Here is a 9,522-nt window from a genome sequence, read left to right as displayed (position 1 = left end):
AGAAGTCCTCATTAGTTATATGTTAGAGTTACCTGAGTAGCCTCATTCATATACAACATGGTAACAATATGTAAAACGTCAGTACACCATTGTTCATCTTTGATTCCCTGTTAAAAAAAAGAATTTTGTAGAAACAGCCAGGCCTTGGAAAAATCAATTGCTGACCTCAATAGTAACTACAGGCTTTTATACTTACAGCAGCAAGCATGGGTTACCTCTATCTACCTACAGCAAATAGCAGCTAACTGATTCACACATCTTTATTGAGAGGCTATTGTATGTGAGGGGAATGAAGAGATGACAGTCTCACTTTATAGCAGAACTAAGTGACTAATTAATTAGTTGACAGATCTCAAGATAAACCCCAAGTTTCAGGTTTCAGCTCTCTTCTGCTTTTCCAGATTATATATTCTTCCCAGGGACTTGCAAGAATCTAATTTCCACTGCTTAAATGCCTTTATTTCTCTCATATAAAACTGAAAAAGCAGAATAACAACTTGGTGTTTTTACTTAATATTCTTGGAAATGATCTTCTTGTTTATTGGCTTAGTTCTTTACCATTTTCCTCCACTAAAAAGTAAGGCCCTGGAAACAGGGAACTTACCTTTCCTGTTCATTACTATATTCCCAGTGCCTGGAACAGCAACTGACACAAAACGAGAACTAAATATTTGTTAAAAGAATACATACAAGATATCTGGCTTTGCTCCATTCCATCACTGTTGTGAATATGTGGAATTTGCCTTATAAAAGGAACATTAAAAAGAAAAATGTTGTTTAGAATTTGGAATGTTATCCTAGGATCCTTGGACCCACTAATTACACACACATATCACACACACACACACACACACACACACACACACACAATACCTTAAATTTCTTCCACATGGTTGGCTCATACACATTTAGCTGCCCCCAGAATACTACAAAATACAATGCCAGCAAGTTTTGGTATCACTCTGCTGCTCATCATTGGGGCTGCTGCCAGTATACTTGCTATTTCCCACTTCATGATGCACTGCTAATGCATCCTCAAACTCTAATAAAATAGGATGGCCTCAATGTGCTAGTCTGACGTTGGCAGTCAGAATAAAAGTAATTTTTTTTAATTTAAAAAAATTGGATTGACATTAGTCCAAAAAAGGTAAATGCTTCGGTCAGGATGAGTAAGCCTCTCCCCAAATGTTAGCAGGCATATCCATGAGAACTGCTGTGCATGCATGTTGCTTCAGTCGTGTCCAACTCTTTGTGACCCATGGACTGTAACCCATCAGGCTCCTCTGCCCATGGGATTCTCCAGGCAGGAATACTGGAGTGGGTTGCTATGCCCTTCTTCATGGGATCTTCCCGGAACATGGATCGAACCAGCGTCTCTTATAGCTCCTCCATTGGCAGGCAGGTTCTTTACCGCTAGCGCCACCAACTGCTAGCATGTATTAAATTCCTTGGAGTTTGCACTCCTGAACTCTTGGCCATACTGTAGTCTATAGGGTGTCCCTGACAGAGGCTGGCATTGCTGACAGGGAGGCAGCACTAATCAAGAACATATCCACTCCCCATCCTACCAACACTTGGCTTAATAAAACATATCTCTGAACACCATCCTTTGCTGTGTCCCCTGAAATGTCATCTGAGGACATAAAAAAATATGATAGTCTCTCTTCCTGTTATATTGTCATTTTAGTCACTTTTTTTTTTTTTGCCTCAACTGATGTTTAAATGAGTACCCTAATTGAAAATGGGAGTAGGCAGAGGCAAAAAGAAATAAAAATCAAAACTCAGGAACCAGGAAACCTGAATTTCAGTATCAACTGTAACTTTCTGTGGACATGTTTCCCTAAAAATATTTCTGGCCTATCCCCTGTATGGTAGGTGTGAAGTCATATCTAAACTAAATGTAAGCAGAGTAAAATATAAGGATAAAAACTCAAAAATTACTTAAGCATTTGCCCTCCAGCAGCATCCAACAAAGGAACACCAGCTTCCCTTGCACTGTTCCCATGTACAGTGCAAAATACCATTTTTGCAGTCTCACCTGACTAGTTATTTTATTTTCTTGGGCTCCAGAATCACTGCAGATGGTGACTGCAGCCATGAAATTAAAAGACACTTGCTCCTTGGAAGAAAAGCTATGACCAACCTAGACAGCACATTAAAAAGCAGATATATTACTTTGCCAATAAAAGTCCATCTAGTCAAAGCTATGGTTTTTCCAGTAGTCATGTATGGGTGTGAGAGTTGGACTAAAGAAGCTAACCACCGAAGAATTGATGCTTTTGAACTGTGATGTTGGAGAAGACTCTTGAGTCTCTTGGACTGCAAGGAGATCCAACCAGTCCATTCTAAAGGATATCAGTCCTGAGTATTCGTTGGAAGGACTGATGCTAAAGCTGAAACTCCAATACTTTGGCCACCTGATGCGAAGAACTGACTCATTTGAAAAGCCCCTGATGCTGGGAAAGATTGAAGATGGGATGAGAAGGGGATGACAGAGGATGAGATGGTTGGATATACGTGAGTTTGAGCAAGCTCCGGGAGTTGGTGATGGACAGGGAAGCCTGGTGTGTGCAGTTCATGGGGTCTAAGAGTCAGACATGACTGAGCAACTGAACTGACCGACTGTCTGACTTTATTAACCATTTATTCAAGGGGTTCCGTCTATTCCTCAATGTTTCCATTTTTGTTGAAAAGCTGTAAATTAGACCCACAGACTTTATGTCCCCGTGTATGGATCTTGTGTACATGCCTGTATCTGGTCTTAACTTACTCATTGCAGTACCAAGGACATTTGTTAGGGTCAGGTTACGGGATGTAACATTTGGAATACAATGAGGCCTTCTAGATTGGGGTGGAAATCAAGAAATTAATGTTTAATATAAGGCAGTTAGTTCATTTGGTTGGGAGCCAGAATTGCCAGTTAGAGCCCTGTCCAGGTGGGTTATCTTGGTTTTTAGGACCCCAGCCTAATCCTGAAATAGCTCCTCAGAACTGTGTAAAAAACCACAACACAGTGACATGCTATAGATGTCTTAGTAGAAACCCTTTTGGTTTTTCAAGAACAGTTAACAGTACCCTTTTAAAAAGAAAATATTTTTCTCTTTGTAAAAATACATTATAATAATAGAAAAATTTGCCAGCATGCTATATTATAGATGAGAATAAAAACTATTACAAGAGAGAGAAAACTTCTGTTAACCTATTCATAATTCCCTCCTGCCACTGCCCGTAAGTACCTGTGGTGGTTTTAAAATGCCCACAAATTCTTTGACAGTCCTTCCACCAAGAGGTAGAGTCCATGCCTTTCCCCTTGAGCCCAGGCAGCCACTATGACTCCCTTGATGAAACATAATGTGGTGGGAGTGACAGGCCAAGTCAGAAAAGGTCAGGCCATTCTTGCTAGTTTCTCTTGAAACACTTTCTCTGGGAGCCCTGAGCTACTATATAAGAACTCTGGCTACTCTAAGGTTACCATGCAGAGACTGTGTTAAAATCTTCCCAGTCCACAGGCAGAGAAGTAAGTGAAAAAGCTTTTGAGATGACTCTGTCTGGGGCTTGGAGATGGGAGTAAGGGAGAGAGCTGAGCCCAGGCACAGATTTAACAAAGATTCTTCTGGATCTTTTAAAAAACACAAAGAAAAGGGAGAGGAGTTTATAATTCCAGAAAAACCAGCTAAGAAAGAAAAAAAAAATAATTTTTTTTTAAGTTAAAAAAAAGAAGAAGAACAGAAGAGCAGGCTAGACGTACTTGTCAAATACATACAGGTCCAGATCCATGAGGCACCAGGCACATTTTCGTAATCTCCTTCCCTTCCTTAACTCCACCTGTAACCCAAACCCTTTGAGTCCTAGAGGAGCCAGGAGGTTAAGAGTCTGCCAGGAAGAGCTTTAAAGTCAACAGTTACTAGGGAGACCTGTGCTGCTTGAAATGGAAGGAAGGAGGGGCAGTAAGAAAGACATATGCCAATGTTAGAGCTTTGAAGGAATTAAGACAACCCAATAAAGTAGGTTGAGGGCCTTGTATTCTTGGCACTCTAAGGATTGAGTAACAGTGGGGGAAAACCAAGTAGGAGACTGTCAGACCTCTACACTCGGAATTGCAGTGTTAGAGGAAAATGGGAAACCAGAGAAAGAGACCCATCACCAGGAGACTGACAGTCACATAGGCCCATAGCCTCTATTAAATGCATGCAGCGCCATGGTAGGGGTCAAAGCCATGGGCCCAGGCACCACACTAATGGGCTCTAGGACACCATTCTCTCAGCAAACCCCTCCTTGGGGTCAATCAAGCAGGGCTCACAGATGTTGGGGATCAGTTCCTAGATTAATGCTAATAACTAGTTCCCTTAACTCAAAGCAAGGCCATGAGTAACATTTCCAGGCAGCCCCCGGAAAGGCTCACTGGAGCCTAAAAAAAGCTCACAAGGCTCATTGGAGCCTAAAAAAAAGCAGACACACATTTCTGAGTTATATATGCTACAGTTGAATATCTGAAAATCAAAGCAGGTAAAACCAGGTCAAGAGAAGGAGTCTTGATCCTCTGGTGAGGGCTGGGCTGGGTTCTGCTCAGGCTTGCCAGAGGCAGAGCCTGGCCCCATGAGATTCCCTCCTCTTGGAGAGCACAAGTATGCCCTCCTACCTGGCTGAGGGCTTTTCAAATACATTAAAGAGAAGTCTCTTTGAATCTGAGCTGAGCTGGAAAGGGCCATCCAGTTTAGCCCTTAGCTACTGCTATGCACTTTGACTAATGCACTGATCTCTAAAACTATATATGGTTAGACCCTGGAAGAATAGTTCCTTTCTTATTAGAGACCCCTTTAAGAGTAGAATTTATCGATCTTCTTGTCTAACAGGCTCTTTGGAACTTCAAAAATTATTTCAGATGTTCCAGACAAGTTGAGATCTATTAAGTTAAAGACAGCCTCTAAGGCTGTTATTTGCCTGATTCTCCCATCCCTAGTGCCTGAAGTTCTACAGGAATCTCACCTCTCAGTGGGTGCACAAAAAGCATGCTAATCCCTCCCTTTTCCCCCAACTTGCTTTGAAACACATGGGACACCAGCCCACAAACCAGATGATGCACCTGGTCTTCAGAGTGGCAATGGTGGCATTCACATGCTTGGGTACCACATCTCCATGGTAGAACAGGCCATTATTTGCCATGGTGAGGGTCACACTTGACCCATCTGATTGGGGGTTTTGGAGCAGACACTGCTAACCCCTGACACCAAGAGCCGTTCATGATGGTCTTTCTCAGCTGAGACAACGTGTGAGTGGGTCACCAAGGGAAAGTGGATGTGGCGGTAGGCGCCAGATTGGTCTTGGACTCTGTGAGGTTCACATTGAGGGCACTATCCAAATGCAAGGAGGCAATCGAAGAACAATCTGGCTTATGAGCCAGTTGAGGTGGATATAGGTTGAGCACTTGATGTCCTGGTTACAGTGACAGATACCATAGATAGCTTCACTGTCTACATGAAGACACAGTCCAAGTGCTTCAGGGTGGAATGGTGGTAAGGATGGAGCTACCAACTGCTTTGGACACTGGAGAGGCTGGGTAGATAGCAAACTCCAACATGGGTTTCTTGTCATAGCAACAGAAAGCCAATCCATCAGCAGGATACCGAGCCAGTGTTCCCCCAAAGCTATAGAAGATCAGGAAATAACACTATTAGGGATGGCATTATCATCTCTCCCCAGCCCTCTTCTCTTGACTGAATGATTTCCTGTCTATAAAACTATTATGACCTAACTACAACTGTATTCACTTCTGTACTTAAACACAAAACTTTCAAGCATAATTTATATTTAAGTATATACATACTATTGTATACACAATTAATGATTTGACAAATGTATATACCTATAGAACCATCAAACCAATCAAAATATAGAAATCCCCCCCCCAAAATATAGAAATTTCCATCACTCCAGAAAGTTCTCTCATGCTCTATTGCTTCACCTCTAGAGATGTGAGGAGAGAATACTTAGAAGGGGCTTGGAGTTCTGGGGAGAGAGATGACCTCGAAGGGCAGTACTGTGTGAATGAAGTGGAGAGGGGAGATGAGGGTCAGGTGGACACAGGATTTGTAGTCAGAGAGCTGAGCCCTCTCAGCTTTGTGGCTTTGCCACCTAGTTGCAGGAGAATGGGACTGAGGTTGGTGGTGCTGCAGTCCATGGGGTCACAAAGAGTTGGACATGAACGAGCAACTGAACCACAACAAATATATAATAAATTTTTTAAAAGATAAAGATAAAAGAATTAGGCTTTATGTAAATTAATAACTAAAAACATTCTCCTTTTACGAAGGCTCTAAGCTTAGTAAGTACTTCGTTTTACTTTCATACAGAATCCCATTCTTCAGATCTCCAGCAAATCCTCTGTCTCTGAGCAGCAGAAAGCACATCTGGACAGTCCCTCTAGTCTAGAAGGCCAGTGACAGTGTACTGGCTCCTAGCTGGCCTCAGTCCTGGCATTCTCGGCCTCAGGCAAGGGTTAGGGTAAGCTGGAAGAGTAGCTAAAGCTAAACAGGAGCCTCTCCCAGCTGGAAAGCCCTGCTTAGGAGTCTAAGAACAACAAGCCGAACTGCTGAGGCAGCTTCCTTCCATCTGCTGGGGCTAGAGATGAATAAAAGACCAAAACAGGTTTGGATCAGACCGTCAGGCTTGGCAAAGCAAGGAACCAGCAAGGTGGGAAGCCCTAGCCCACAGACTCAAGGAAGATCCAGGCTTCTAACCCTGGATCAACACTTAGGACATGCAGCTCCCCCCAGAGGAAGCCGAGTGGACAGACAGGCCAGAGAAACCAGCGCCAGCCACAGGCCTTTGGGTTCCCTTTCTTCCACACAAGTCCATACTGCAGGCCAGAGAAGAGGTTGTGTGTGTGTTAGTCGTGCAGTTGTGTCTGACTCTTTGTGACCCCATGAACTGTAGCCCGCCAAGCTATCTGTCCATGGACTTCTCCAGGATATACTCCAAGAGTACTGTTAAGAATGCATTGAAAAAAAAAAAAGAATGAATTGATCTGCAGGTGCCAAGGGCACATGGTCTGCTCACCAGCTTTTGGATCCAGTCCAGCACGGGATAGGGATCTCCTTCCACACAGTGTAGTGGCCTCTGGCAGAATGGCTGACAGCATCTTCCTTGTCAGATTATCAGCTGCTCAGGAAGAGCCGCGAATACCTGCCAGTTTTTGCCCCGCCCCGCAGGGAGGAAAGATCTCCTCTCCCATGGGGAGGAAAGATCTCCTCTCCCATGGGGACGCAGGCACTAGGACCCTTTCTGCTGAGCTCCCTCAGGTAGAACTGGAGAGTGGGGCGTGAGAGGCACATGGCATTCCCAAGATCCACTTCTAAAGCCCAGTCTTAACCTGAGCGGTGAGGCATCCCAGGCGGCCCTAGTGGTAAAAAACCCACTTGCCAATTCAGGAGACGTAAGATGCGGGTTCAGTCCCTGGGTGGGAAAGATCTCCTGGAGGAAGGCATGGCTACCCACTCCATTATCCTTGCCTGGAGAATCCCATGGACAGAGGAGTCTGGTGAGCTGCAGTCCATAGGGTCTCACAGAGTCAGATATGACTGAAGCGATTTAGCATGCACACATCTGAACTGTGAGGAGGACAGTTAGGGGATCCCTTTTCCTGTCCCGTCCCATCATGGCCACTTCATTCTGCTTAGTGAGGAATCAGGGATGTGTTTAGGGGAATCTCGTTTGACTTTTGATTCAGATAAGAACACAGACTAATGCAGAAACCCCGCCCACAGTTTAATATCTGCAACAATGTCTTTAGGAAGATGGGGGAGGGGCAATGTTTTCAAGAACAAGAAATAGGAAATCCAGATGCAGAGACTCCCTGGGAGGGACAACAGCCAAGTTCACACAGGTCTGCATCCTATTAAGGAACTCATTTCAGTTAAACTTAGGGCTTTTCCTGATATCTCAGTTGGTAAAGAATTTGCCTGCAATGCAGGAGATTCCGGTTCCATCCCTGGGTTGGGAAGATCTGCTGAAGAAGGGATAGGCTACCCACTCCAGTATTCTTGGGCTTCCCCTGTGGTTCAGCTGGTAAAGAATCTGCCTGCAGTGTGGGTAGAACTCGGTTCGATGCCTGGGTCAGGAAGATCCCCTGGAGAAGGGAAAGGCTACCCACTCCAGTATTCTGGTCTGGAGAATTCCATGGACTGAATAGACCATGGGGTCCCAAAGAGTTGGATACAACTGAGTGACATTCACTTTTCAGTTAAACTTAATTGTTATCTCTGAGAGCTGGAGGGTAGGGAAAGGGTGGTTTAAAGTTTCTGCTTTAATATTCACTTTTTTCTGCAATCCTCTTTCTAAGTCTGACCCCTGACTCAAATATTTAGCAGTTTCCCAGGCAGAGCTTTTTGACTAATCTCCCGCTCAGCACAGGAAGCCCCCAGGACCCCTCCTGGAAGACAGAGTCTAGACGAAAGCAACAGACCTCATTGCTGTTCTTGTTGGGTGACTGCCTGAACTGCAAGAGTTTTTTCTCCTAAGCAGCGCCCCCAGCAGATTTTGGGGGTTGTGAAAAATATGGGCTGGGAGTGGGGAACTCCCCAGTGCTCTCCAGTCCTGTCTCACTGATGGTGTTGAAAGAGTCACTACTAACTCCCTAGTTGCTGGGCATAGTGCCATCTGCGCTCCTGGCAGTCAAGTTCCCAGCAGGCACTGCCCATCTGCACCCCAGCCTGGCCCACAGGGATAGAGTCACACTCATGCTGTTGGGGGAAGCAGAGCAGTGGTATGATCTGAGAAGGGAGGGGGGCTTCAAAAGCCTTTCCTGGGAGCACCCCTTTGTCTTTCCTCCCCTGAGGCTGAAACCTAGTAGTGCATTACCCGGTTCCCTTTACTGGATGCCCTTTAAGGCCTTCTTACACTTCACAAGACTCTCATTTTCTCTTCATTTACTCAGGGCTTGAGAACAAAGGCGGCTAAAGCCTAGACCTTCTAGAGAAAGTCAATACCAAGCAGCCAAACCCCACTGCCTAGTGCCCTGTCTTGCTGGCTGAGGTGATTTGGGAAGGGGCAGAGCCCCACATGCAAAGTTAGGGCAGCCTGGAGCCCTGGACCCCTAGGAGAATGAGTCTCCAGGGCCAGGACTCTGTGTCCTCCACACCCTGAGGAGGCAGAGATGGAGTTCAGGTCTGTGGGTTCATGGAGGCAGAGATTCTGGAGTTAGAACACTTTACAAGCTCATCTGCACCAAGGGCTGTGTGTGGACACAGGCCTCAGTGCGTCCCAGAATCTCAGGATCCCCACCTCTGGCCTGAACCCCTGTGGAGGCTCTGGGGCTGTCTTGGAGGACTGTTCCTAACTAAACTGAACTGTGAAACTGTTGCCAATATTCTAGAAAACTCCCCTCTGCGTCTAGGAAGGTCTAGGGTGGGTTGGGGTGAAGGAACAGAAGTCTGGGGAGTCTGCCCATCATAGGAGCTACCTCAGCGAGGAGAGTAGCCAGGTAGGGTGAATTTTCTGCTTCTTTTGTGACCCTTGGAGCAGTTA

The sequence above is a fragment of the Odocoileus virginianus genome, chromosome 11, assembly GCF_023699985.2.
Source record: "Odocoileus virginianus isolate 20LAN1187 ecotype Illinois chromosome 11, Ovbor_1.2, whole genome shotgun sequence".
Lineage (NCBI taxonomy): Eukaryota > Metazoa > Chordata > Mammalia > Artiodactyla > Cervidae > Odocoileus > Odocoileus virginianus.
The sequence above is the reverse complement of the archived record's forward strand: the minus strand, read 5'-3'. Positions refer to the sequence as shown.